Source organism: Anas platyrhynchos, chromosome 3 (genome assembly GCF_047663525.1).
Source record: "Anas platyrhynchos isolate ZD024472 breed Pekin duck chromosome 3, IASCAAS_PekinDuck_T2T, whole genome shotgun sequence".
Lineage (NCBI taxonomy): Eukaryota > Metazoa > Chordata > Aves > Anseriformes > Anatidae > Anas > Anas platyrhynchos.
In genome coordinates, this window is record NC_092589.1 from 56,351,198 (window position 1) to 56,369,697 (window position 18,500).

At 42.9% G+C, this 18,500-nt stretch overlaps 1 long non-coding RNA gene across 9 annotated transcripts in view; it reads right to left on the reverse strand.

Annotated features, from left to right (window-relative positions):
- Positions 1–18,500, reverse strand: part of LOC106016692 (uncharacterized) — a 255,490-nt gene that overhangs the window by 190,616 nt on the left and 46,374 nt on the right. The gene's annotated exons all lie outside the window — the stretch shown is intronic.

Genomic DNA, 18,500 nt, shown 5'->3' on the forward strand with positions numbered 1-18,500 from the left:
TGCTTACCACAAAGTTGGGTTTTATCACAGCTCCTCACTTGCATTTGAAGAATTAGCAGTTTTCATCTCCCCTGCTCTCACCACCTTTCTATTTCCGCTGATCACTAAAGATGAGTAAAGCTAATTAAACAGATCTTTAATTTTTCCATCATAACTTACTTTTCCTTTTATTTCCAATGCAGAGAGATTTCATTTCCCACTGACACAAAAAGGATTTAGAATGCGCTGTAGCCAGAGTCCACTGATGGCTCATCTTCTGAGCTACCTTCCTTCCTATACATTTCTCCTGTAACTGCTTCTATTCTTTAATGGTTATTGCAAATGACATTAAAAGGTAATTTATAGATTACAGGAAAGAAAGGTCATTTTCCTGACCAATAGCTCCTAAAAAGGGGTAAATTCTCAGGGTAACTCTTCCTGCTGATCAGAATAATTTCTTAGGAAATGTGTAGATAACCAAAAACTCCTGCAAGATTGAACATGGAAACAAGCTTCTTCACTTCTTCAGGAAGCAATTTCGCTTTTAGGGATGTATCTTCTCAAGTTAAAAACAATAACCTGCAAACATCAGGCAGGCAAAAAGACTATTATCTACTTTGTGAATCCAAATCTGGTACATATTTGAGGAGGAAAATCTCTCAGGATTTCAAACAGTAAATGTAGCATAACCAGTGTTGTGATGTCTAAGTCTATAGAAAGTCTCATAATGGAACTGTGAGCTATTTAAATAAATAAACACATCAGTGATAAGTTCTGTCTTCATTGTTATATATACTGTTGCTGATAACATCAGCACAAACACATATGTGGTTATTCAGTTTGCCATATGCATTGAAAGACATGGGGATGGGCTACAGAGTGAAAAGAAAGTGGACCTTCTTCAGGATGGTATCAGCGGGAAGGAGTATTAGTGCATCTTTCATTCAAAAATTAAAATTCTTTTTGGAAGTTTCAGAAATAAATCATTCTTGTTCTCATAATTCTAGAAGCATATTTTGATTGGCCTTTCTATATGCCACTAAAAGCTTCCTATAACACGCACAAGGTCACATGGCTATTCAGTGTCATATGGCAAACCCCGGAGTAAAATCCAGGCTTCATTATACAAAGAAGAGATTGTGAGCCCTGGGTTACCCACAGCACCCATGCCAAATATTATTTGTAGAAGCCTTATTATTTTGAGCAGGTAGGGGAAAAATAATAATAATAATAAATATATAAATAACAGTTGCTGAATCAGGGGGCAAAGGGCCTCACTAGAACCATCATTCCTCAGAGGGCTGCTGGACTAGCCCTATGCAAGCTCATTCAAAAATGGTTAGGTACAGCACAGGTACTAGTGTACAACTGTAGAAGTCACAAGGGTAGCAAACCAGGCATGTGTTTACATTTTGCCTTAACATCTTCCCTGTCAAAAATACAGAAGGAAATAGGAGGTACAAGCCCTTCAGCCCAGCTCAGCCCTTCACCTTGCTCTCCGTGGTGAAGAATTTTGTGTGAAAACCATGTAGCAGAAGGCACCCACCTGCCTGTCCCTGTCCCTGGCAGTGTGCATGGGCACACCTGGCCATTCACATCACAAAAACCCTTCTGATGCTGATGATGTTCAGGGCTAGGTGCATTAAACCCTGTGCCCTGTGAAACAAGCCGTGCAGTGACACGGCACATGGAGCTGAGGCAGGGCCACACGTGGCCCCGAGCCACCTTGAACCGCAAGTGGCACCGCCTGTGGAGCCCTGCTAATGAGCGAGCACTGCTCCGCAAAGGAGCTTCTCCAGCAACGGGAAATGAGATAGCAACAGGAATGCGGCCTCTTGGAGTGCTGGAAAGTATACACAATGCTCGTCCTCATCCTTCAGCCATCAGCAGATAAACGGTTCGGATATCTTGCAGCTGGGTCTCTTTCATGAGGTTTTTAAGTGGTAATAGCCTTGGATAGGTATCTTGGAATAATAAATAACCATTAAAATATTAAAAATATATAATTTTTTGAGAAAAATAAAAATAATAATAATAATTAAAAAAAAAAAAAAAAGAATAAACATCTAGTCATTTATCTATCACGATCTCTCTAGAGTTTAACTTTTTATAAAAGTAACGTAAAAGTTTGGGACCTTGATCCTCCAGACAAACATACATTTAGAATGAGAGGAAAAATGTCCTTTTCTCTAGTAACACAATTTATATGAGCAGACCTATGCACACGCTGAAGTGTTTGTGGGACTGGGGACTAAATGCATTAAAAAAGAATGTGAAGCGACGGCACGCATGCACCAGAAGATTTGGTACGTACTGCATCCCATGGAACAAACATCCCTGTGTGGCACTGCCTTGCAGAAAGCTGTGCCTGGCAGATGGCAAGGAGACTGGAACATAACTCCCCCCGCCTCCCACCGCCTGGCAAAACAACAGCTTCAGTGTCCTCGCTGCTTCCACTTCAATTGAACATGATCACCAGAGAGAAATGTCAGCGTCTTCCCCCCTAGAAAAGAGCTAGCTGCAGATCAGAAGATGTTTTGAAAGGAAGTCAAAATGGGTTTAGTACTGGTCAGAAAGAAAACACTAGGAAACGAAATCCCTTCCTCCTCGTGTTGCATCTTTGCCTGATTTGTTTCCTTTTCCTTTCTCAGCCCCATCTGTTTTGGCTCATTCTCTATCCTTCTCCCACCAGGCTCAGGGCAGGAAGAGTCCAGGAGGTCTTCTCCTTTGGAGCAGATGAGGTTGCTGTGATGTGAGTGCTCACCCCGTGCCCTTCACGTGCCCGCCATGTCAGTCACGTGAGTGTGTGTGGCAAGAGAGATGTACAGCACGTCAAAATGTCCTGCTGCTGGTAAGTATAAGAGTATAACCTACTCACGACAGGTCACCTAATGAGTGAGCCAGAGCAGCACTGCACAATATCATTACAGATCACATGACAGAAACAGCTGTATAGGAAAATACAGAATTCCTCAACTCTGTACCTGGATAAACACAACAATCTCAGGGACTCAGCAGCCAGAAAAGACATAATCAAAGAAAATTATTTTCCTGGTGGATTGTCATACATTTTTTTGACCTGTCAAATACCAAATACCTGCTGTTTTCTGAAAAGCAGTGAGCATGCATCCTGATAGGGAGGGATATTAAAATCTCTATTACTTTGCAATGATCTGTGTATAATATGACTTTGCCTCCCAGACCAGAAGATTTCTTCCCCCTGGGAATGGAAACGTGGTGTTTCACAATTACCCTGCCCATTTCGACACGGGTATGGGTAGCTCAACATTTTTGTAGTTGTAAGAGCAGACCTCATCCAAGCTAGTGAAACACAAAATGTCTTCAACTTCCATTACCAAATGCTGCTGAGGTATATGTCCAACTGAAGTGATTCCCCAGGGCAGTGACACCATTAACACGTGGCTGCTCCCCATCCCTCAGCCTTGTGTTGTGCGGCACAAAGGACACAGAAGTGGACCTGAGCAGCCAGGCAGCATGCACAGCACCCTCCATACCAAAGCTGCAGAAAGCAAAAACTTGAGCAAATTTTAAGCAAAGCAATTACAATAACTAGGTTCTAAAAGGCAAATAAATGTAAATATAAATAAACAAATACTGACAAATAGCCTGATAGCTCAGGCCAGGAGGGTACCTGTGTGCCCTCACAGAGTTAGCCTTACGTGCAATCCATACGAAGCTTCCCACATCCCTCTGAGCACTCAGTAGCCAATTAAATATTCATTTGCAAATTTAATGATGGCTTAAAGTATTGGAGCTAATCCAATTCACACCACCTGAGGACTGTGCTCACTAACTGCCTGGAAAAGGGGAGAGGATTTCAAACAAGAAACATAGGTCCCTGACCATGAGTGTGAGTGCAAATGTGAATGTGAGTGTGGGGGAGAACACAGTGTCTGCAGCCCTACAGAGTCCTGGGTTGCATTCTTTAGTTGCCTTTTTTATTTGAGAGCTCAAGATTAAGACACCCACATTTCAGTGCTTATAGGAATGTCGCTACGTTCATATTGAGATTTGGGGCTCAATCAAGATACTCAAGGAGAGGCACTTGGTGCCAATTGGGATGCCCAGCAGTATGAGGGCTCCAGTAGGAAGTATTGTGGTGACTGTTCCCTGCAAAGGCCTCAGGTGCCCAGAGATTCTCAGTCAGGCCACCTCGAACTCCAGACTGTGAGGAATGTAGTTACCTCTTAACCTGTATCCTCCAGTACACTTGCCTGTGTGCCTACTCTGGAAAACAGCTTAAAAGCAAAAGTACCATCTTGCTAGCTGGAGTTCATTTGTTGAGAGATACTAAAGTACCCACAGTAGCAGTAAAGAATAAAAGCTCCGTTGCTTTAAATTGTCTTTGAAAATTATCAGCAAGTTATGAGAACTAGTATGCTGAGCACCTTCTTTCCCATTTGGGATTGCATATGAGGAAGAAATAGAAAAAGTGGGAGAAATTTTGAGGTCTTCTGCCATTTGAGAGGCTGGACTTTGTAATCAGCCATGTAACCATGCCTTTATTTGATATGTATCTATTAAACTAAAAGTATGAGTATGTGAACTTGCAGAAAATACCTAGCTTGACTCATGTTCTACTTATTTAAAGAGAAGATCTTATTTAAAGAGAAGATCTTCGTCCTTTTCTGTAGTAACCAATTATAATCAATAGTTGTTTGTTTTGTTTTGTTTTGTTTTGTTTTTACTTAGGGATTTTTCCATTGTTGTGGGACAGAGAAGAGATCCAGATACTCATTAGGCTTTATATGCTGCTTGGAGCCTAGCATGTCTGAGACATCACACGCACCTGGCAGTACAACACACAACCCAAGAGACAGGGGAATGTGGATTACATTAGAGGTGATTGCAGTTGCACTGATTTCAGTGGCAACTCTCAGTGACTCCTGGACAGAACCAAAAAGGCTTTAAAGGATCACATTTACCAGGCACAAGGCATTTATTTGGCTAGTAATCATTTCTTTCATCTATTTTCCCTTTAGGAGCAAAACTAAAGATCTTTTCCATAATCTTTCCTGAGTCCTTCAGCAAGGATCCCGAGCACCTAAGGAAAGAAATTGCAGTGAAAGGATCTACCCCCTCCCACTGATCCCCAGAAAATTCTGCAGGGGAGAGAAGATTACATGGAACCAGGGACCTTGTGTGTCCCATGTCTCCCAAGAACTGTCCAATTACTGTGTATGCATATAGATATGTTCATATGCTGGTTTAAATAACACCTGGTCCAGCAAGCATTTTGAGTAGGATGTTTTGTTAAGCAGCAATTCCAGCATCTGACCACTGACCACAGTCCCACATGCCCCTAAACCTACTGCATGAGAGAGAATGGACAGTCAGCAAGGAAAACTATCCATCAAAGACTTTTCCTTGATGGATATAAAGTATATCATCAAAGACTTCTTTTCTATCTAAGAACCCCCTGTGGCTAAATAAAGATAGGGAAGTGTGAGAGGCAGGAAGCTACATATTAGAAGCAGATACTGCATGGGGTTGCTGATCAGTTGGCAGTACCAGAGCTTTATGAAGATTTCTAAGCAAGTCACTCAAAGGGAAAAATGAGGAACAATAACACTGGAAATTGAGAACACAAAGAGCACAAATGTGTTTTCAAAACCACAAGTAATGAATGCAACCAAGTAGATGTGGAGATGCTGCTTAGACCATGGCAACCTGACTGAGTTCTCAGCCTGAAGTCCCTTCCATGAGGATTTCAGAGAGAAATTATGCCCATAAGCATATCCAAAACAACATAATTTTTCCCATTCATCTGACCATCTTCTGGTCATTTCCCTGAGTTTCCAGAGAGTTTTTTTCTTCCCCATTTTGTTCAATAGAGAATGACCTATGTAACCAACAATAAAATCAAATGGAGATAAAACTTATTGTTAATGATGTGGAGGCCAAATTATCACTTAACTTTTAAATATGAACAATACTTGGCTCCAAATCTCATTTCATCTTCATGGATATCAATTATATTTTGTCATTTATAAACCTGTGAAAATTTCATTTCTCTAAATGAGCTCAATAACTAAACCTCAGCCTCTAAAAAAAAAATAATAATATAAAAAAACACCAATCAAACAAACAAAACCTTCTATTCTTAGATTTTTTCAATATAGATTATGAAAACATTATTTCAATGGGATTATATGGCCTATTTGACATTCTTTTCTCTTTAGTTGGAATTTAGATATTATTCAAAGCTGGGGCTCTTTCCAAATGTTAAAATATTTGTTCCCTGCATAAATCACCATATGTGTGAAAAGATCAGACATGGGTACATCTTTTATATAGTAACTGTTCATTTACAATGCTATCAGTCTTGCACTATATTATTATTTTTGTCACAGTGTGCAGTTCACTGCTGTGGATGACACTGCAATGTTTCAATGCAAAGAGACTTCTAGGAAAAGAACAAACATTTCTAAACGTCTGCTCACCACCAAACACTTGGGCATGGGAACAGCAGAGAAAAGTGAGCAGACCCAAGCCCTGGGGAGGCAGCTTGTCTCCCGGAGGGAGGCGCTCCGTGGGAAGCTCCTATTAGCCAGGCCCCATTCGCAAGGCACGAGGAGGATCAGGCTGCCTCAGATGACTGTGTTCCCACTTAACAGCTGGCACAAAGCCTTGCCATGGTGGTAAGCAAGAAGACCTACAGCATGAGGAGTGCACTCTACCCAGCCTGATGCCGCCCCTCGCCCTACCAGGAGCAGCAAAAGGCCTGCAGCACTACCAAAAACAGGGTAGGTCCCAGGTCCTCCAGCCATTCCTACCATGCCTGTAGCAGCCATTGGATGCTGCAAAATTGCACCAGCCTCCTCTGCCTCTGTCCTCAGTGGTTCCTGGCCCTGGGTTTGCCTCCCAGCCTTTGGCTGGGATTGAATCCTCAGCGCAGCTGTGGAGCTGATTTCCCCATCCTGATACACGCAGCCTGTTTTTAGGACTGCACAGTGGCCCCAGCTGGTGCAGAGGGGCGATGACTGCTTTTTTCCATCCCCAGCCTGAAGAAGCAGCTCTGAGCGAATAGCCTGCACAGCAGCTGTGCAGCCTGGGCCCATCTCAGGGGATGGGTTTTAATTTCCCCAGTCCCTTCATTCCAGCCCCTTGGGTTTTACGTGGGTGGAGTTTTATTTCAGCCTAAATGTCTAAATCTGTTGCCTGAGATAGAGGTGCAACCTGAGCCCCTTCCTGTGTTACGTGTTCGAATTGCTGACCGCAAACACAATAGGTTTTGTGGTCTTAAGGGCCACCTGTTGAAAGAGTTCAAGCACGCTCTCACCCATGTGTGTTGCCTCCCGCCTGCTTTCCTGCCCGTGACTCAGGCATCTCTCTCCGAGCTGCTCGCCCAGTGTGTCGAGCTGCAATCATTGCCACACTGAACCGATTCAACATCTTGAAAAGCTAATTAACTTCATAAAAAATTCATATAGGCATGCAAATACTGTGGCCCAGATAAATAATTAACTGAACTCTTCCATACCAGCGCCAGCATGCTCCAAGGCTGCCCTCTCTTGCCAGGCCTGATCAACAATTATTCAAGACATGTGATGTGGACCGCATTTGATGATTCTCTTCAAGGTGTAAACCTACGCAGCAGCTTAATAAACAGCATACATTGCACAGTCAACATTGATTTACACATCTTCTGAAGAGATGATGCATGAAATGATCAGAAAAGTCAATAATGCAAGCAAAATGTATGGGCTTGAGATAAGTAACAGAAAACAAAATCAATGCCTTCCAGCTATTACCATCATGAAGTAGAGTTCATAATAGATAACATTAAGTTTGAACAAGTTGCATCATTCCAATACCTGCAATCAGCTGTCACTTCTGACAATAATTGCCAGAGTGGTATTCATATACATATATGTTAGCTCTACCTCTGGTGCTAAATGCATTTAGCTGAACAATCAGAGCAAACAACCTGACGAGCCAGATATTTTATTATTCTGACATTAAAAAAAGGAGACTGTGAAGCCCATTAATCACGACCCGTATTACCATGAACATATGAATATAGCACTGAAGAAAGCCCCCAAAATTTCCTACAGACATATTAAAACAAATAGCAGAGGCTGTTGATGGGATCAGCCTATCAGTAGCTCAGAGGGATGAAATTTAGCAGAACGAGGCAGCTGACACTATCAGAGCACCTGAGCAACAATGACTCAGTCAAGCAGCACGGGCAACGATACAGCTCGGCTTTGTGTCCAGACCTTTATGTGGGACCTATCGTATGACTCTACATCAAGGATTCTGATAGCCCCAGGACGCAATCAATAAGAAAGCAACATAAGAGAGAGCTCTGGCCACTGAGGGCTTGTCAACATGGGGAAGCTATTGTGAAACACAGGAGGGTGTGAGTGTGGAGTACAATGGCTCAGGCCGTTGTGGAAGCCGATAGTCTGAGGTGGAGTAAACTCACACAAGGCCATCTGAGCGGGTGGTTTCTACATGGAGAGATAGAGTTTAATGTCTATATCACAACAGTCCTCTAACTTTCCTTTGAAAATGTTTCTTACAGTATTTCGGCAGCAGTGCGTGTAACCTGTGCCACTGAGCAAAACCAGGAGGAGTTGCCTTTGGAGTGCAGGAGAGGCTGCCAAACACAGCTCCGGCTATTTGCAGAAGCAATCATCCTGCCTGTCGTGCAGAGGCTGGTAATGACACACACAGCCTCTTCCCTCCAGCCAGGAGGATGGATTTGGCTTCGGCTATTCACTGTCCGACTTTGACCAATTGATAATTATTCAATGGCTGTAAAAAATACATTGGCAGTCTCAATCCAGCTCTTAACAGAGCTGTAAAACGCTCACAAAAATACAACAGACAGCAGTGACGGTGCCCTTTTGTGAGTAGCAAGAGGCAGAGAGGAAAAAGTGTTCTTCCTTCCTACAAGGCAGAAGCAAAGGTAGTGCCTCACCAGGAGATGGTGGTGTGGGGAGTTAAATCACCATAAGTGCATCTCTGCTCCTTCCCCTAGCACTGGGAAACTGCCCTGAGCTGCAGCGTCGCAGCTGAATGGCCATCCCAGCAAATCCATTCTCTAATGGCTTGGATCTGATCTGCAGATGAGAAGATGATTTCAGCAGAGTTCTGCTTTGATTTTTTAGGGACCCATTCATCTCCCCAAACTAAAATCTGAGCTCATAAAGCACAAACCCACACAAGCTAAAACCAATCAGTACTTCCCCAAATCCCTGCAAAGCCGAACCATTCAGTGCCGCACTGCTCTGCCAATAATAGTAACAAGTAACACTACACTCAGACTGTAATTTTTCATATCCAGTGTTCTGTTGTCATATGATTTACTGTGCTAGCACTGAGAGCCATTGCCCAAGCCCTCTCTCTGCACTCCTCCTGATTTACTTAAATCTTTTTACTTTTATCAGCCACAGGGAATGGGGACACTTACATGTAACAACTGACAATTTGAACAGAAAATACAGAGAAAAGCTGTGTAAAGCAAGTGGCTGAGATTATAGCTGTTGACTTCTAATATTATTTGACAGATGAGACTGCTGCAATTATCCTCTGCTCATGGGTTCCATTACTGGAACAAGAAGCGCACAAAATAAGGGCAATTTCCCAAACAATATATAGGGCCACTTAACTTTGTCAAGAGCCATTTCTGCAAGCGAAGTCCTCCCTGGTTAAAGATACAACGATAATGTGCCGGCAACTTCACATGAGCATTTAGTACATTCCACGTTAACTGCCTTTTCAGTTGTTCTTTTCCTGCTCTGTTTGAACCAAATAGGATATTATTTCTAAAGATATTTGTTTAAAGAATAACATTGTGCTTACTGCTGTTCCCCCTCCCAGGAGCCTTTCTTTCTAAAGAAGGCATTTCAGAGAGTTTGCGGCACACGAGATCACTCCACATTTTTGCCGAGTCCTGTATCCCCCACATCATGAGCTGGCAGGGAAGGAACCAGCCCCCCACCAGGCTTTTGCTTCCTCCTCCTTCTCCTACCTCTTTCTATGGATGCTCTGCTCCAGAGACTTTCCCTGAGCCTCCCAGCCCACCACAAGTCTCCCTTGTCCCCCAGCCCTCTGCCACCCTCCGCCTGTCCTCTGCTGGTGGTGGGGAAGGTCCCCATGGCACTGGAGAAGGGAACTGCAATTCAGAAAGCACTGCAATTCTGGAGAAGGGGAATCTCTCAGAAAGGCCATTTTGCATGTCCAAAAATGAGCAAATAATAACCAACACAGATGTGTCAGTGCGTAAACAGGTCTCAGAAAAGGGGTGCAGGTTCAAGGTTTGCCTAAAGTAACACAAAGCAAAGGCAATTGTTCTCTGACAACTTTCTGTGCCAAATCTGGCCACTGTATCTAATCACTGGAGTGTGAAAGGAGGAACATTAGTCCTGCTTTAAGTTCAAACCTCAGCACAACCTTACCAACAGAATCACTACTGATGTCTTCATAATATATTTTTAAGGTTGCCCCATCGTTTTGACTTGTGGAACTATTTATAGACCAAAAGGAGCTTCTTCCTCTAAGAGGGAAAAAAAATAATAATAATTAAAAAAAAAAAAAGAATTTTCTGAAGTGAAGGTAAAAAAAAAAAAAGGAAGAAAAAAAAAAGGAATAACCTTTGGCCTAGGCAGTAGTTATTAACTCTTCTCTCTAATGCAACCTGCACTGAACTAGAGTAGAAGTGATTTTTTTTTCAGCAATCTTCAACAACCTTTCATAGGCACTCCAGCATCTTCTCTCAGATGTGCCTGGGACCCGGTGCTGCAGACACAGGCATGAGGAGCCCCACAGATCACTGCACAAACACAAACACTTCAGGCTAAGCTCAAATTCCTGATCCAGTTCAGCAGGTACTCAGAAGTCAATGATGTTCATCGTTTGGAGCAGAATTTTTTTGTCTCATTCACTGTAACCCTAAAGATCTCATCCAAGAAACAGGTGTGGCTTTTTCTGGAGTGTTACTAAACACTTGGTTTCTACACTACCTCGTGGCATTGGGAACCACAGCTCAGCAAAGAACTGAGTCAGAGACAATGTGAACAAAGACAGACCTTGACCACAGTCGGCATGGCACAGTTTTTCTCCTTGTCTAACAGCATAGCAACCCAAGGAAGAGATCTGGTGAAAGAAAAATGCCACCACCTCCTGAGCCTGCCCTGAAGGAAGGGGCAGATCCTCCTTCCCCAAAATGCAGCCTTTGCCAAGACACCCCACCTGAAAGCATCTTTCAGACTGTGCATGCAAAATGCCCTCAGATGTCTAGGAATACGGACACAGTAATTTCTAACATATTTCTTTGAGGTGAATAATATTTATATCTATATCACAGAAGAAAAAATGAATGCCCACAGTCAATAAGAGAGAGAAAACAAGACGACATCGTTCAAATGCCAAAGCCATGGACACCAATATCCTCCACATTATACCATTTTCCTATTGTTAAAATTACCAATTCATGGCATTCTTTACCTGGCACAACTAGGTGTGCATTAGGATGCAAAGATCTAAATATGTGCTCATATTTGTGAGATTTTCATTTTTTATTTTCCTCTCTTCACCACCCCACTACATTTTTCTGAGAGGCGAGGCAGCTCTTTCCTGGAAAGTGACCTTTGCTGGAGGGCAGGCAGATGGCGGCAGCCACACACAAGCCCAGTTCTCCTCCTTGACCATGTGTCACTCAGAAGTCTTGAAGATCTCTATGCTGGAAACCCCAGGTCCCCTTCTGAATCTGGGTCACTGGCAGCACAAGGACCTGCTGCAGGCACCCATGTGTGACACTGGCCCGCCAAGGACTACTCATCATCCTAGGGACACAGCCATAGCCACGTCTGCACCATGTAATTGAAAAATTTGGGCATCAGGAGTAGTTTTCATTATGGTTGTTATTATTACTGTTGCTATTTCTTGTTCAGCCCCTGAAGTCTTGGTCTCTTTAGCAAGGGTCTCCTGACAAAGACAACCCCAGGACTGGAAAGACTGCCCTCAGCTCTTCCATAGGCAGTGATTATATGTCTTTTTTATTTTCCCCTTAAAAAAAAAATAAATAAATCAAAAAATAAGAGGGACATGATTTAAAACTAAAATAGAACCAAGCACATTGTACAAAGGATTATTTCAAGTAATTCTCCTTGAAACTGTAACAAAGGAATGTTTCCTGGGGATTAAATGGACTGTCAGGTAATCAGAAAAGTTGTTTTAGGTTTTCCTCAAGAAGAAAAGAAGCATTTTGGATGGATTTTGTTTCTGGTGCTTTGTGACACTTTACAGCTTATTCCCTCATGTCACACCAGTTTATTTCATTATTCATAAACACGCTGAATGCCAAAATGATCTGAGAAGCTATGGGGCTCTTACACGCTCAACCAATAAACCCTTTTCTCCTTTTTCCATTGCAAATGCAAGGACCCAACCCTCTTTCTGTCCTTCCACAGGGATTTTTTTAACCATTGCTCTTCCTGACACTTTGCTTTTTTTATAGGGGTGGGATTCCTGGTATTTTACGTAATGTGCAGGACTCCAAGAAAGCCTTGAGGGAGAAATCACATTCAAGAGAGAATGAATTTGTCCCTCAGGGTTGACAGGCAGGGACACAGCACAAAAAATAAATAAAATTAAAATGTCACGGGGGCCCTTGCACGCACTCTGACTGCAGTCCTTATCACTGTGCCAGGTACCTGGGGTGCTGACACTAAAGCCCACGCCCACCAGTAGTCCCAGGACCCTCCCAGGCTGTGTCTGGAGCTGCTAACCACTTTTTCACTTTGTTTGTTGCTGCAGGGTACAGGCTGCCCTTTCTCAGCACCAGGCCACCTCCAGTATGGGCGGTCCCTATAACTTGACACACCATTCACAGGGGTGCCTTAAAATGGCCCAGGCCTTTCCCACAGGCCTGGCACTGAAAGCCCCTACAAGCAGTGGCTCCCTTCCCAGACCCTTTGAGGGTGCTGGTGAGACAGCCTGGGCCACAGATGGCCCCCCGCATCTCACACACCACATCCAGCTCCATATCCTTTTGACGCCAAGTGGAAAGAGCCCCAGACCCTCTTGGCCTGAGGCACCAAGCCACACGGGGAGCCCAGCAGCTGCAGCAGGGACTGGAGGGAGAAGGTGTGGGAGAGGCTGGCTGCCTCGCGGGGACACAGGCCCACCAGCCAGGGCACCCGGCCCCACTTGCTGCGTTGGCTTGCGGCACCGGGGTCCTCTTGGACTGCTCCCCGCTACCGAGTGCCCAAGCAGCAAAAGACACCCACATCCATCTGTGCCTGAGCAGCCGGTCTCAGCTGCAGCAGTCAGTCCATGCTGCTGAAAAAGGTGTGGGAAATGCGGGTTTAAATAATGCTTCAATTCTGCATGGAATGGATGCAGGCACCATGCTGCCTGGTGTGACAAACCTCAGCCTCGTTTTGTGGCACCAGCCCAGGAGCCAAATATTGGTCCCCATGCTGTTACAGAGTGCCTCCACCTCCTGCAGGCTCACAGAAGGAGGCTCTCCACATCGTGCATTTTGCTGAGCCTGCCTCCGTCTGGAACAATCGTACCTTCAGGTGTATCTTAATTCTACCTCTAAGTAAGAAAGAAGGAAGATTTGACACTGCTAATGGCACAGGAAAATGATTTTTTTTTTTTTTTTTTACTTTTTTTTAATCTAAGAAAAGGGTTTTCTTTTCCACGAACTGCTTCTTTCTAAAAGAATTTTTATTCCAATTATTCAGACACCTGCTGGTGTCCCAGCAGCCCCCCTGGCAGCAGCTAACCCTCTCGGGCTGAGCAGCCGAAGGAAACAAAGCACAGCACAACGTTGTACAGGAGAAACAGTACACACACCAGAAAGTCGGAGAGCACAGCAGCAAATGTGTTATTAGTCTGACATCACAAGGGTCTGCTTGTTTGTTTGCTTCCTCCTTTTATATCCTGATGCTCTCTCTCACAGTGCCACATGTTGAATTTTTCTTGATTAAGTTGAGACTTTTATTATGCAGTGTCCCCAGAAGAATTACAGAGGGGAAGGAGAAAACCCAACTGCATATGGCAAAGGCACTGACATAGATACTGAATTCTTCCAGCTTGAAATGACAGGCAGTACAAATAAAGCTCTTTTGTACCTGCTCTAAGACATAGCATGTACCAGCCCTTCTCAGCTAATATACCTTGGAAAAAGCAGAAAGCAGGATCAGAGGTGCACAGAGAGGGAAATTTTAAAGCTGTCAATGGAAGTTTCTTCAGATGAGATGTGCTTGTGCAGTACCAAGCAACATAATATAATGATTCTGTTCAGTAATAATATTTTATTGTTATAAATTATTATTATGACAGAATTTCATAGGCCTCTCCAGCTCTTTTAAAAACAAAAGTAATTACTTCTCCAGGTAATTTTAAAAACATCAGCGGTCATCCAGCTCCCCTCACTGTTCAGTGTGCAGTGAATGGGAACCCCCCCATCCCCATCCAACCCAGGGCTCAATCCATGAGGGATCAATCTTTTGGCCTCATTTTCCTCCTCCCAGTGAGGGCTGGGTTTTGCCAGAGACAGAACAGCCTCTAGGCAGCATCAAAGGCACGATGGCAGGATTTCCTTACTTGGAAATAGTCTTCAAGCAGACCTGTAAACTCTGTTCAAGTTTGCTTTATGGTGCCAGGGTAGTACAAAACAGCTCTAGCATCTGGCCTCAGGGGCTCAATCAGTTCTGTATGAATACTCATATGATGCAGTTATCATCTGCAAAGCTCATAGCTAAGCGCCTTGCTACCAAGTCTCATGGCTTTGATTTAAGGAGCTCCCAGTAATCTGGGACACTACAATTAACATATTTAATAGAGCGACTAATGGGAAAGAAAGAAGGGGGAAAACCTGTATACTACAGCTTAAGCTGAAGCTAGGGTGGGAAAGGAACAAAACCCAGAAGTTTCAGACTAAAATGGTACATATGAACTAGGTAGATTCTCCCTTTTATTGTGCATTATATATATACATATATATATACTTATAAAAGAGTCACAAAAATGAATTTATAGCTGGTGGACTCAGCCAGATTAATCTATATTTTCATTTGAGATTTAAACATCCACAAGCTTGCTCATCAAAAGGCAGGTGAACTGCACTTGCTGGACATCAAAGCCTGCCAAACTGTCTCACATGGTGGCACACAAATGATGTGCACTTTTATATACCTCTGTTCCCAACATGCAGAAGACCACAAACTCTGCAGCTGGGTAATTAAAAAAGTTAGGCAACAACTGGGTGTTTAATAAAGGTATCTGTAGTTTTTCCAGGTAAGAAAATAGTAATGAAATGGATCTTGTTTATAAACAGGACATAAATAAAAGAAAAGAAAAAAAAATGTAGAAGCAATCCCCTAGTTATGAACAGGCAAATTTATTGCAATTATAATAAATCAAACACAGCTATTCTGGTCAATCAGGGACTTATTGCACTGATTTTGCTTGGAAAGCAAGGCCAGCTTCAGCTGGCTTGGAGAAGCAGCCAACAGTTCATCTGATCAATGGCCAGGTAATAATAATATACTGCATACCATAATGCTGACTTACAGTATTACAGTGCTGTAACAATTGCCAGACAAAAACTGCAGCAAGATAGCCATATGACTAAGTACATATTTATCTTTTACAGTGTCTTTTACTTGGTTGTTTAATTATCTCCAAAGTATTCTAAACCTAAGAAATAGTTTCAAATCCTATTCAAATGTGTACCTAAATAACCTTAATTCTGCCTTGGTTTTGCTGTATTCAGTACAGTACATAGCACATTCATTACATACTGTTATTATACCTAGTAAACATAAAATTATGATAAAGCCACTGCAGCAATTATGGTGCCGGATTAGATAAAATGACTCTTTGGGTAAGGTATTCTAGATTTCTAATATCATGCCTTGAGTTCCTCTCTCTCTGGAGAATGAAAGCAAGCTGTCCTTAGAAAAGAGGTTAAGCTATGTTCAAATGACAAAGAGAAGCAGTGGTCGTTTTTGCTTAAAGCACTCTGGAGTTTTATTCCTTCTAGAAACAATAGAAGAGAGAAGTGATGTTGAGAGATGGCAAGCCTTTAAGGAATTTCCTCCAGCAGAACATGATTTTTCAGTGTTGGCAAGAAACTACATTTGGCAAATAATGACACAAAATGGAGGATGATCATATTTCTTTAACAGTGTAACCTACAAAGATTTTTCTTTTTTTTCCCGTTGTTAACATAGGTCCAATGTTAGGTGCTTACAGAATCTGTTCATAATCAAACTACTTAGTGGATTTACTTGTAAACTCAGACAATACATGATCTAAATAAAGGGTAAGAGCAGCACTCATCTGAGCTCAGTTTAGCAATTGAAGAGTTAGGCACTTGGGTCAGCTGGGCATCTGGACTCCCTCACAGAGGATGGAAAGAGCATCTCAGCAGCAAGGAGCTGATTTATTACATGGGATAGGGCTCTCGCTCTCCAGACATGCCCAGTGTCCATATGTACACCTGTTTTTTAGTAGAGTTAGACAAAATCCATCCCAATAAATTAAGAGTGGATTATGATGTTTTCAATCTTTTGGCAGCAGCATTGGTTAGAAGTTTCTGCCCCCGCCCCCACCATCCACACTCACCCCTTCCACCTCCCATCCCCTAGGAAGTTCAGTTATCCCTCTCCTTTGCACCAGCTCAGTTAACACAGAGCTGTAGAATGGCCTGGTCCTGAAGAAGCACTTTTTTTCCTATTATCTATCTATTTTTCTACGCACTTCTTGCTATAATTTCTCTCTTTTCACCACTCCTGGTCACACCAGGAATAGCTGTGGCAGCAGAGGCAGCACCCCCTTGCATGGGAGCAGGGACAGGGTATAGAGAGGGTATTTTGGATCCACTAATGAAGGATCCTTAAAATGGATCTGCACCCTAATTCTTAAGAGGATGCTGAATTTTTTGTGTTCATTTACACAACAAAGAGGCTACAAGCAATAATCAGCACTGCCTGGATTACAGATCCACAGTATCTTCTTCATGGTAAGAGTAGTTTAATCAGCCTCCTTCTTCAGTAACTTCAGTATCCTTCATCTTAAAGTACAAAGTGCCTAAGAGAGGTTTACAAAGACTCCTTGCTCAATCAGCCATCGATGAGACAAGCCTCTGACACTCCAGCACCGTTCCTGTCTTCCCACTTCCCTCCACCCCTTTCACCAGGCATGCCATCCCTTGGGTATCAAAGGGCATTTCCCACCACCCTCCTTCAGAAAGACCCCCGAAAGCCCAATCCTCATTTCCAGGGGCCAAGAAATGTTAAAGAAGCTGCATTTCTTTAGTGTTTCCTTATGCTGCCTTGCTCAGTGGTACCCACTATTGCATCCTCTGCAGAGTACATTTGTGCTTTGGCCTGAGCCAGAGGAGCAGAGGTACCTTCACACTTATGAGTCCCCTGCTTGGATGAGAACAGCTTTCCTGGGGGCTGTGCGTGGTCTTGTCAGACGTTACAGGAAGTTTCTTCTCAAAAATTTAGTAGAAAGAGCAAGATACCTCTTGATACCTCACTGTTACCCTAGGTAGGGTGATTCCAGGGATGAGCTGAGTATACAGGAAGAGAAAAAATATATGCAAAGTAGCAAATATATAAATAATTTCCATACATATATTTACACACACTCATAAACATACAGTGGGATTTTACAACTTAATTTGCTTTTGAATGGCACTGGACTGATTCAATGTGGTTGCTATAGTACATGTGTCCCCTAAATAGTAACTGAGCACACAGAGAATTATGTTTCTTCATGCATCAACATTTTTAAGTTAAGATCCTTCTTTATTCCTAAGATTGTTGATTAGGCCCCTTTCAAACTCAGTATCCACTGTCTGTGCATTACATGAATTATGTTCAGCACAGGGCATTGCTGAATCTCTGTCACAAACAACCTAGGAATAAAAGATCGGCATTTCAGTTTATTTTTCCTGCATCTGGTTAAAAAATGTACTAGGAATTTTGAAGAAATCTAATGCATAAATACATAGTTTGTCTGATTCAATAGCATATACAATTCAAATGACACCGCATTAGAAAACCAAGGGGCTGCTGTTATTCACCAACACTGTAAATAGCAGCAATTTATTTCTTTACCTTGACATTATCCAGAGGGCCAAATCGGACTATTGTGATGTAACAACACTGAGCTGCTTGCCCCACTGTCCCCCCAGAAAGTAACCAGAAAACTACCAACCCCACCAGCACAAAATGCTGTTTCTTTAATCTTATCACCACCACCTCTTCTAAGCAGAGAGGACAATAACAGATTGGTATTAGCAATCTCAGCCCTTCTCAGACAGTTGGAAGTTTGCATATCTTAACTGATGTGCCTAATTAGATACAGCAGTGATTCAGCCGTCAGCTGCAGGTCTGCGGCTTTGCTTCCAGTGTGCATCAGCATGCTTCACATCACCCTGCGACTGAGGTGTTTACTCTTCATCACAATAGCTGTTATCTGTCAGAAGTGATACTGGACTGGTTTCCAAAGAATACCACTCC